Source organism: Gekko japonicus, unplaced genomic scaffold, assembly GCF_001447785.1.
Source record: "Gekko japonicus isolate JY-2015 unplaced genomic scaffold, Gekko_japonicus_V1.1 scaffold5477, whole genome shotgun sequence".
Taxonomy (NCBI): Eukaryota; Metazoa; Chordata; class Lepidosauria; order Squamata; family Gekkonidae; genus Gekko; species Gekko japonicus.
The window spans coordinates 316-11,098 of NW_015167220.1; the positions used below are offsets into that span (position 1 = coordinate 316).

Below are 10,783 nucleotides of genomic sequence, written 5' to 3' on the forward strand. Positions count from 1 at the left end.
ATATCTCGTTCGACCCGGCCACTACACTTCTAAACTTGACAAATACAAATACTCAAGAAATCCACATTTCAGATCTTTTTTCTACTCTGCTGGCAACGGCCAGGCTGACGATCGCTGCATCTTGGAAGTCTCCTAACCCTTCAGATATCCAGACATGGAGGAATAAATGTAGGGATCATTTCATAATGGACAAAATTGTGGATTCCTCTAAAGAACACCCATATAATTCCAAACTTGTGCATATGGAGCATATGGAGCAGAGGTCCATCAGTGGCTATTAGCCACAAGGTATAGATAGGGACTCTGGGGCAAGTGATGCTCTGTCTTCTTGGTGCTTGGGGGGGGGTCCAAAAGTGGGAGGGTTTCTGATGTCCTGGCCCCACTGGTGGACCTCCTGATGGCACCTGGTATTTTAGACCACTGTGTGACAGAGTGTTGGGCTGGATGGGCCATTGGCCTGATCCAACATTGGCTTCTCTTATGTTCTTATGCACACATGGTTTCCTTTGATACAATATATGGTGGGAAATGATCTGCTGGGACAAAAAGGGGAGGGGGAAATTGAACCTAAAAACCTGGGATCCAGAACCTGGAAAGGTTAGTCAAGTAGAAAAGAGGGCCAACAATAAAAGCTCGAGATATATATAGTATATAAAAAGATACATGTATTTATTAACAAAGATTTTAAAAACATATAAGGGCCCTGTGACGACCCCTTATCTGGGGAGGACTGGTTTCCCTTTTAAAGTGTTCTTTATTTTGTTCTACTAGGGTATATCCGGCTGCCACCAGGAAATTTTAAGGATTTCCAAACCTTTATGCTTTTACTTTTTTTATTACTGGGTAGGTAGGTCGAGTTTAAGGCTCATGAGGGACTATGTGGTCCTAAGGAAGTATTTATTTCAGAGCTGGTATACTTGAATAAAAGAAGATTTATTGAAATAATTCATAAATAAAAGCATAGAACCATGTAAACAGTAATGTGAATGATTTGAACAATTGCTTGGTGTCTCACACAAGATCTGCTCCCTTACTGACAGGGATCTTTCAGGTAACTTTGTAACACTTTAACTCAAGGTCTTATAAGTTCACTGTTTCTCTCCAAGTTATCAGGACATACAGCCTTTCCTATATTTTGTCTTCAATTAAACTTTCATTTACTTTTTCTTATTCTCTGTAATTTCCTTCATACACAGAACTTAACTCTTATATCCCACACAAGACTGCTTCTCTCCCAGACCTCAGAACGAACTAACTTAACAACTGTACCTCAGTTATATTCTGATGAGTTCTCTCTGATTGACTGTAACCCATTGCTGTACTTTATATATCGTTTTACACAAGAGAACTTTGGGAATTTGTTGAACGTGTGCATTAAGATTATTCCATAACCAGTGCTTTTGATACTCCTACAGATCACTGTCCTCATTAAAGTTGCACCCTACAGCCACACACTTTGTCTTCCACAACGGGCCAAATAGTTTCGTCCCTGGAGTGTGCCTGTTAGGGGTAACAGGCCAGGGGAAGAATGAGATCCCTTCTACACCCTATCACTGGCATGGGAACAATGTGGGGGGGGAATGGAGGAGGACACCAGATCACGTATGACCATTACCCTGTTCATGGTTCGATCCATGGCCCCCCTCTGTGAACTCTGCCTTGCAGAAACTGATTCCCAATCTCTTGCTCCTCAGGCTTCCAACCACCACCACGCAGGACTTGGAGTCCTCCTGGAATTGCCACTGATCTCCAGTCCACAGGTGAAGCCGCGAGTCAAAATGCAGCCCCGCAGCTTCGGGTGTGAAATTGACCAATAGTATCGGGGCAAATGGCGGCGCAACATCAAGGCAGCTCTAGTGCAAAATCAGCCATTGTGTGAAGTCACACTGTAGTTAAATTCCATAATTAATTCGTTTGTTTGTAACATTGATATACTCTTCAATAAACTTATTAAAAAGAAAAGAAGAAAAATAAAACACCACCCCCAAAGCTCCAGAAATGTCCTAGGCTGGTGTCTGCAAACCTACTTGCTCCCGCCTCTTATTTGCATGTTTCACTTGTTTCCTTGTTTCTCAAGTTGTGTGACCATCTCTGTGTCCCAGGAACGCTGAAACCCCCCCTCTCTCTCCCTCCCTCCCTCCCTCACCATCTATGCATATGCAAGCTACAGTAGAGGCAAACAACATTTTTGACAGAATGTGTCCACACTGGCCAAAGGTGTATGTGCCTGGGGGGGGGGGAAACCATGTTACCCTTTTACACAAAAAATGTGGTTGTAGGTATCAAGAGGGTCACATGTAGCACAAGCTCCTTTTATGTGAAGGTGGAGGAGCAGAACTGAATGTCTGAAAAGCACTTTTCTCTCCCAATTCCTGTGTCCTTTATAAAGCTTATATCGCCAGTACCTGGCATTACATTTTATGGCATGCATGGCCTAGCCCAAGAAAGTGACATTTATGTCAGATACGGCCCTTATAAAAAATGAGTGCAACACCTCTGTTGTTTCTCCTTGTTCTTTCCCATCTCTCATTTCGTAAGGACACCGTGTTACCCAGCGAGGCAGTCTCCTACTTAGTTGGGGGAATTAGCATAAAGGAGACAGAGCGAGAGGCAAGTAACTGGGATCTCCACCAACATATACCAGGATTTCTTCCTTTAAGAGAACTCTCAGATAAACCAGGCATGTGTTCAATTGGAAAGGCTTTTATTAAAAAGAGAAAGAATAAAACAAAATGCACACAATAAACACACACACACAAGGCTGACAAAGAGAAATCCAGGGAGGAAAGGGAGAATGAATTTTAGGGAAGGGCAACAATCTCCAGTCTTGAAGAGGCCTGCAGAAGCAGCAAAACGGCCAGCATTTCGAGAGAGGAGAGCTCAACAAAATGGGGTATGCAAAGGATCCAAGGCACATACCCACACACACTGCTAGGAAGGAGGGTGCTCCAGATATAGGGCAAAACGTACCCTCAGGCGCGTGACACGATGCCCAAAAAACAATAACTTAATGGGCTTTTCTGAGGAGGACAATGGTGTGGGTGAGATGTGATGACCCTGCAAGTACCGTGCATGAAGGGCTAATGAGTTAGCTGAATAGAATTAAGCGTTGATTAAATTGCTGATTAATTAAGGTAAGCGAGTGGAGGGGAAGTAAGGCTGGATGTTGATGGGATTCGTCCAAGTGTGAGTCAATAGGTTTTGGGAGACCCAGTGTCCTCAATTATGCATCTCTCCAGGGTGTGGAGGAGTCAGCCGCTCGGACTCACACTTCTAAGCCCAGGCTTGTTCCTGACTGGCATCCATTTTGTGTCATTTTGGGCCAGGCAGTGTCTTGCATTTATGATTTTGAGGTGACATTTTTAAAAGGGCATTGATGGTTATTCTACCTATAAACTGCCCCTCTGCGAGAGGAGGAGTCTGGCTGCTAACACCCGCCCCGTCCTTCCTCCTCTCCTGCTCCACCAGATGGCTCTTAAGGAAATCAGTAGTCCATATATCACTGTAGTGTTATACCGATCACCATTTTTTTAAAGCTGGCAAAATGCCCTCCAGTTGTAGGTATGGGAGGGTCAATGGTGGGCATCAGAGAGTAGGGAGGAACTATAGCAGTGGAACTCACTGCGGAGGTTTGTAAACCTTCGTTTTCTCATTCATACATGGGCAAGCCCACCTTGACATTGATGTTCACAAAAAGATGAGAGCCAAGCAGGTTTTAGGAACATCTAAGCATACCAGGGGGAATGATGGAAGATGACAGAACAAGAATGCCTGGAGGCTGGCAACTCTGCATGCCACTGCCAGGGACCCATCACATTCCACCACCCACCCCACCAGACCTAGCACCATCTTCACCAGGAAGGGTACTGATCAGAACATCAGAACATCAGAGACGCCAATGTTGGATCAGGCCAAAGGCCCATCCAGTCCAACACTCATTCCAAGGCAAACCATTCAACATCACAGTAATTCAAGTGTATGCCCCAACCACTGATGCAGAAGAGGCTGAAGTGGACCGGTTCTATGAAGACCTACAACACCTCCTAGAACTAACACCAAAAAATGATGTCCTCATCATCATAGGGGACTGGAATGCTAAAGTAGGAAGTCAAAAGGTAACCGGAATAACAGACAAGTTTGGCCTTGGAAAGCAAAATGAAGCAGGGCAAAGGTTAACAGAGTTTTGTCAAGAGAACACACTGGTCATAGTGAACACCCTTTTCCAACAACCTAAGAGGCGACTCTACACATGGACATCACCAGATGGGATGTGGCTGTAGAGGTTTGTAAACCTTCATTTTCTCATTCATACATGGGCAAGCCCACCTTGACTTTGATGTTCATAAAAAGATGAGGGCCAAGCAGGATCTAGAAACATCTGAGCACACCAGGGTGAACGATGGAAGATGACAGAACAAGAATGCCTGGAGGCTGGCAACTCTGCATGCCACTGCCAGGGACAGGAACATGTGATCACCCATCACATTCCACCACCCACCCACCCAGACTTGGCACCATCTTCGCCAGGAAGTGTATTGATACCCTCAATAAAGGTTAGGACAGAAAGGAGGGGAACCAGAATGTCTCATGACCCGAAAGGCCTTGTTTCTTACCCGCTATGCTAAGGAGTCTTCTACCCACTTCTTGTTCCTCCCATTGGTGCCGTTCTACCATTTCTGGTGGCTTGACCCCACTGTAAGATGTGCTTCCTGGATGACCTTGAGCCAGTCAGGCACTCTCAAGCCTAACCTACCTCCCACAGTTGTTGTGAGGATAAAATGGACGAGAGGAGAACTATGTAAGTCCTGTTGGGTCCCCCTTGAGAGAGAAAGGTGAGTTATAAATGAAGGAAATAAATAAATGGTGAGGAAGCAAAGGCAAGGTGGGTCCCCAGGCCAGATATTCTCTCACTTTGGGAAAGGGAAGTGAAAGCTTGGAAGGGCTGATTGGGGCCCAAGTTACAGCATGGCAAACATTCAGAAGGAATTCCGTCCACGGACTTACACCATGGTCAAGGTTGTGAGGTCTGGGCCACTATCCCCACCATCAGCGCTGATCCACATCAGTTACACTATGCCACCATCACCCCCATCTTTTGCCCTTGGCTTCCATCAGCCCCCCAACCATGGCTAAGGCATGAGCCGTGGAACTCCTCTGTACTACCATGTGGCCACTGGATCGTATGCCTGGCTTTCACCACTACCAGGTCATTAGTCAATTTGCGAGGAGGGCGGGGTATATATGTGATTAATGAAATAAAATAATAAATAAATTGTCTGGGGCAGGCGAAGTGGTTCATCCCAATGTCAACGAGGTAAAAAAATATTCTGAGCATGGTTTTCTGAAAGAAAGCTAGGGAATGTGTAACTTGTCACTATTCTGCATCCAGTCTCTGCTTAAGTACATAAGAGAAGCCATGTTGGATAGGGCCAATGGCCCATCTGGTCCAACACTCTGTGTCACACTGTGGCCCAAGCCCTAGCAACACTCTGTGTCACACAGTCACCCAAACCCTGGTGCCATCAGGAGGCCCTCCCACTGTTGACCCCCAAGAACCAAGAGTACAGAGCATCACTGTCCCAGACAGAGTCTTTCTTCTATACCTTATGACTAATAGCCACTGATGGACCTCTGCTCCAGATGTTTCTCCAGTCCCCTCTTGAAGCTGTCTGTGCTTGTAGCTGCCACCATGTCCTGTGGCAGTGAATTCCATGTGTTGATTACTCTTTGCTTCTGGAAAATTCTTGTGAATCTTTTGCTATCATTCAATGGCAAATGTATGTGTCTTTAAAAAAAAGAGGGAGAGAGAGATTATGCTATAAACAGGCTAATTTGCTATGCCTTTGGGGGTTAGGTCTCAGATCTATTCCTCAAGTATGGCTCATAAGTAAACCTGCCTGAGCCGCCCTCTGGGTATCACAGGGACCAAAGAACCCCAAGGCATGAACAAAAGCTGGTGATGCCACTGTGCCACCATTGTTTCATGCAACGGCAAACTGTATGTCAGATCTGCTCAGCCGAAGAAGGAGGTCTGAGTTCACCAGGAGGAAAAGGCCACATAGTCTCTCCTTTCTGATCTCTACGTGTGATGCTCCCTTTGCTCTTCGGCACCTACAAACTTACAAACTCTGCTGCTGCTACTGCTGCTTCTGCGGCAAACAGAAAACATCTTTTGGGTAGCATTCACCAATCAGGTAAGTAAGAGCAAGTCAAGCACTGGAAAGCATCTACCGCCAGTAAGCCAACTGAGGCCTCTTTATTGCTTCCTTGGGTGATCTCTACAAAGGAAAACCTTTTGGAACCTTCTGCTGACAGCAAAGGTTTGCAGTAACATTTATGGTGATGTTCTTTGGGTGAATTGTTAATATGTACTGATAAAGAAACTGGGGGAAGTTTAGTCTTTTTGAGTACATGCGGGCTATTAGTACATTCCGGAGTGGCTCCACTGCCTATTGTCATCTTGGCCTTTCCCCATCCTGGGGAATGGGTGTTCTGTCTGATTCAGGAATAGGGCACAGTTAAGTCTGAGGAAGAGTCCCCCCTACCCGTCTTGGATCTTTTGAATGTTTCTCCCTCTTCTGAACTTGGTCATTGTCATGGGAATGGTCCTACCCGTGTACATGTATGTGTGTGACCAACCCACCCTCGGCCTGTTCCACCTAGATGATGCCACATACCAAAGGCAGAATGAGTGAGTGAAGTCTTTCAGGGCTAGCTAAAAGACCATTACAAGGTTATTTTTTAAAAAACCGAAACTTAACTTTATTAAACCTAACAACTTTCAGCGCTCCCCAGGCAAGACGCCAGCTAGGCGCTTTTCCGGAATTTTAAACAATACAAGTCTTATTTCCTAAAGAGATAATAAGCAAGCAAATAAGCTGACAGAGATTTCTCCTACAAAGCATGCAAACAGGAGCTCCTAGACTGACCAGTGGCCTTCAAGAGAGAAAGAGAGTCTCACTGAATCCCAAAAGTCAGCCCCAAACTTCCCCAAAGGACTCAAATTTATACAGAATTGATTTTTGCACAGGCTACTACAAATGTTAATGACATCAAACGACCAAGTGCTTTTGAAAATCATGGGACCATCTCATACCGGAGATGTCCTTACATTCCAGGGTTTATATTTTATTTCCAAAATAACACAAGATAGCACTTCCAATTCTAAATGACAACCATGAAATCAGGATGTTCTTTTGTGTTCACAAACCAAGTGGGGGTGTGAAATTACTGTAGAGTTTTAAACTATGGGAAAAGAATGTGGGTCCTTTTCTGTCTATGTGACAGGGGGAAAGGTGCCTTTTGAAACAAAACAGACTGGCATTGCATTTTGGGAGTCTTGCCCTGTGTGCTGAAAGCTGCTTGCTAACTGATAGGACAGAAACAGCTATATGATTTCTGCATATAAAGGGTTCAATTCTCTGATCCAAACCTTTTACTATTAAAATTCTCTTACAACAGTCATCCTTTGGGGATGCTCCCAGCTTGGCTTGGCATGTGTAGATGTTCTGAAACTCTGTTTTATGTCATCCTGTATTAGGTAGGAACCTGTGGATCCAGGTGAACCAGCCCTGACTTGGATGGCCCAGGTGAGCCCGATCTCATCAGAGCTCAGAAGCTAAGCAGGGAGGGCCCTGATCAGTACTTGGATGGGAGACCGCCCAGCAATGCTCCCTCTAAGCTCTGGAGTCCTGTGAGCAAAACTTCTACTTTGTGAGCTGCTGGCATTAAAGTGGTGAGCGAGTGATTTGGCAACTGCATACATTAGCTTGCTCTGGAGCCGTCCTTCCTGAGCTGAGACAAAAATGTGTGAGCTGGAGGCTACAAAACTGTGAGCTGGCTCACACTAACCTTCTTTCTACATAACTGTCCCACAGCCAGTGTAATATCTGGTCTGGCCGAAATGGAAATGTGCAGAAATTTTTTCCCCTATGTAGGGGAATCAGATGATTGTGATTCAGTTAGCATGTGAGCCATTAGACTACTGGAATTACTTCTGAAATATAAATGGAGCCAAAATTTATAATTACTATGATCCAACCTTTTGTCTCAAAGCGCCTTTATTTGTCTCCAAACAAATAGCTGCATAGGTCACACATGCTGGCAGCCCTAAGATTTTCCTTAAGAACTTAGATTGTACACGTTCAACTACTTTATTAAAAGCTGAGATCCAGATTGGAATGCCATAGAGCAATTTGGCAAAAATTTTGTAATTAAATACTCGAAGGGCTGCAGGGATATATTGATTCCCCTTAGCAGAGGTCATTTCGGGGGGGATCGTGGGGGATCGCAGTTCCCCCGGGTGGTGGGGGGCGGGGCACATGACGAAACCCCACCCCCTGCTTCCAGCTGCCCCACTTCCAGCCCTCATTCAGCCAGGAGGAGGCAGGAGAAGAGGGAGGGTAAGTTGCTTCCTCCCCGCCTCTTCCTATCCCTGCCTGCTTGGGGCCAGGGAGGGCCTTGGCGGGGCTTCCTCGCACTCCCGCCGGCCTTGCAGGTCCACCGCCAGGCCTTATGATGTCAGGGGGCATATGCTAATGAGTTATGCTAATGAGTTCCCCTAGCTCTTTTTCTACGAAACGACCCCTGCCCCTTAGTATAAAAAAAGCGGGAAATTGCAAGAATGTTACTGTTCACAAATTTTAACACTTCTTTAATATGAGTATCCCATCCAGCTCTATAGTGGAAATAGACTCCTGGATATCTAAAACTTTTGACCTGTTCAATCACATGTCCCCTAATATTCCACTTAACAGGTTTCCAGTTTTTATCAAAAGCGATGATTTTGGACTTATCAGTGTTTAAGGTCAATTTATTCCGTTCACAATAGTCTAGAAAGCAAGATAACAACTTTTTCATCCCTAATTCCGAGAGGGTTAGGCAGGAGTTGAGAAAGGAAGGAGAAAGCAGAAGCAGTGGCACCTCCTCTTGCTTCCAGTCGGCACTCCTTGTCCTATTTAACTCCTTGGTGGGATCCAGCACCTGGGAGAGGAAGGAACGAGAAGTGCTGCTGCATCCTCCTGTTGCCACCAGCTTGGGGTTCAACCAGCTTCTTCTCTTTCTTGTGTTGGAAACTCCTGCCACCATCTACCACCTTCCCTCTTCCCTGATTTACAGCCTGGCTCCTTCTTTCCCCCACCCCATCTCCATCAGTGGCTGCCTTCATGTGAGCCAAGGTCCACTTTTCAGGGACTTGTAACCTCCCCACACCTTTTGTAATGTTTGGGGTTTTTCTGCAGTCTTAGGGGATCCCCCAGGGTTGTAGGAAAATGACCTCTTTCCATACCTGGCCCCATCGTGTGGGTTTTGTGATCAGCACTCAGGGGGAAACTAGGATTTTGTTTAAAAATCCTGAATTTCAGCTCAGGAACTTTACAGTTCTAAATCTAAATGCTGACACTAAATCTTGAGGCTGATGCACATATCTCATGTGGCAGGAATAATGCATGCATCAGGGAGAGACAGAGATGTGAGATGTGTTGTTAATTACCCGTAATTCAGCGGTCTCCCATTCCAGTAATTTGTTTTGCTGAATTACAAGTTATTACAACATTCAGGACAATGGAACCCCCAGGGTTTAATAGAGATATTGGCTTCTTATCTCACTACACACGTTAAGTCATTCTGTTCTTACTTATACCCAGAAATTAAACTTTGTTAGTCTTATAGAAGACACTGGACTTTGTTCTCACATCTGTTGTTAAAGTAACTCCTTTATTACCTGTATGCCAACTTGCTGCTATTTATATGTCATACTATATGTGTTATTCCAATCTTAGCTATATTTATTGCTCAGTTACTTATGCATCTTGACTCTAATCAGCTCTTCCTGGCAATTAACCCCATCTCTGCATGTAATATTTGAGGAAATCTGTTTCAATGTATGTAAAGTGTGCACACACTGAGTCTCTATTCTTGGCTCTGAGTGGAACCTCCTAATGGCTGCCTCCACACACTTTTACCCTGTAAATAACCCTTGAGGAAATTTAGTTCCATTTGTCTGAAGAAGTGTGCTTTGCACACAAAAAGCTTACATTTTGAATAAAACTTTGTTGGTCTTCAAGGTGCCCCTGGACTCAAACTTAGTTCTGCTTCTTCAGACCAACACAGTGACCCACCTGAATTTGTTTATTAGGTAGCTAGATACTGGTGAGAGGGAGAAATGTGAATCTTGGGATTTATTAGCCATACTTTGCTGTGGGTCTCTAACTTTCTTGCTGTCTCCTTTTCGGAGTTTGGTCTCCGAGGTTTTCCATACCAGCCAGAGGTCCAAAGACTCCTCTTCCCACTCTTCCTTTCTATCTATCTCCTCACCCTCCTGGGGAACGTGACAATCATCTTGTTGATCCATTCCGACATGCAGCTCCTCCAGACTCCAATGTACTTCCTGCTCAGTCACCTGGCCCTAGCTGACCTTGGCTTTACCTCCACCACCATTCCCAAGGCATTACATAACATGCTGTCTCAGAAGAAGACTATCTCCTACCCTGGTTGCCTGGCCCAGATGTATTTCTATATGTCTTTTGGCAACTCAGACAGCTTCCTGCTGGCTTCCATGGCCTACGACCGCTAATATTCTGCCATGATGAGCCACAAGCGTTGCCTCCAACTGGCCACCGTGTCCTGGGTTGCCCCCTTAATCCCCGCATTGCTTTATACTCTTTTGATGTCCCGTCTTCAGTTCTGTGACCCTGAAGAGATCCCTCATTTCTTCTGTGACATTTTCCCACTTTTGGCTATCTGCTGCTCTGACACCACCCTCATAGAAATAATGGTGATGACT

At 45.2% G+C, this 10,783-nt stretch overlaps 1 pseudogene; it reads left to right on the forward strand.

The window, feature by feature from the left end:
- The first annotated feature begins 10,234 nt into the window (after positions 1 to 10,234).
- The window catches only part of LOC107112099, a 917-nt pseudogene continuing 368 nt past the window's right edge, over positions 10,235 to 10,783 (forward strand).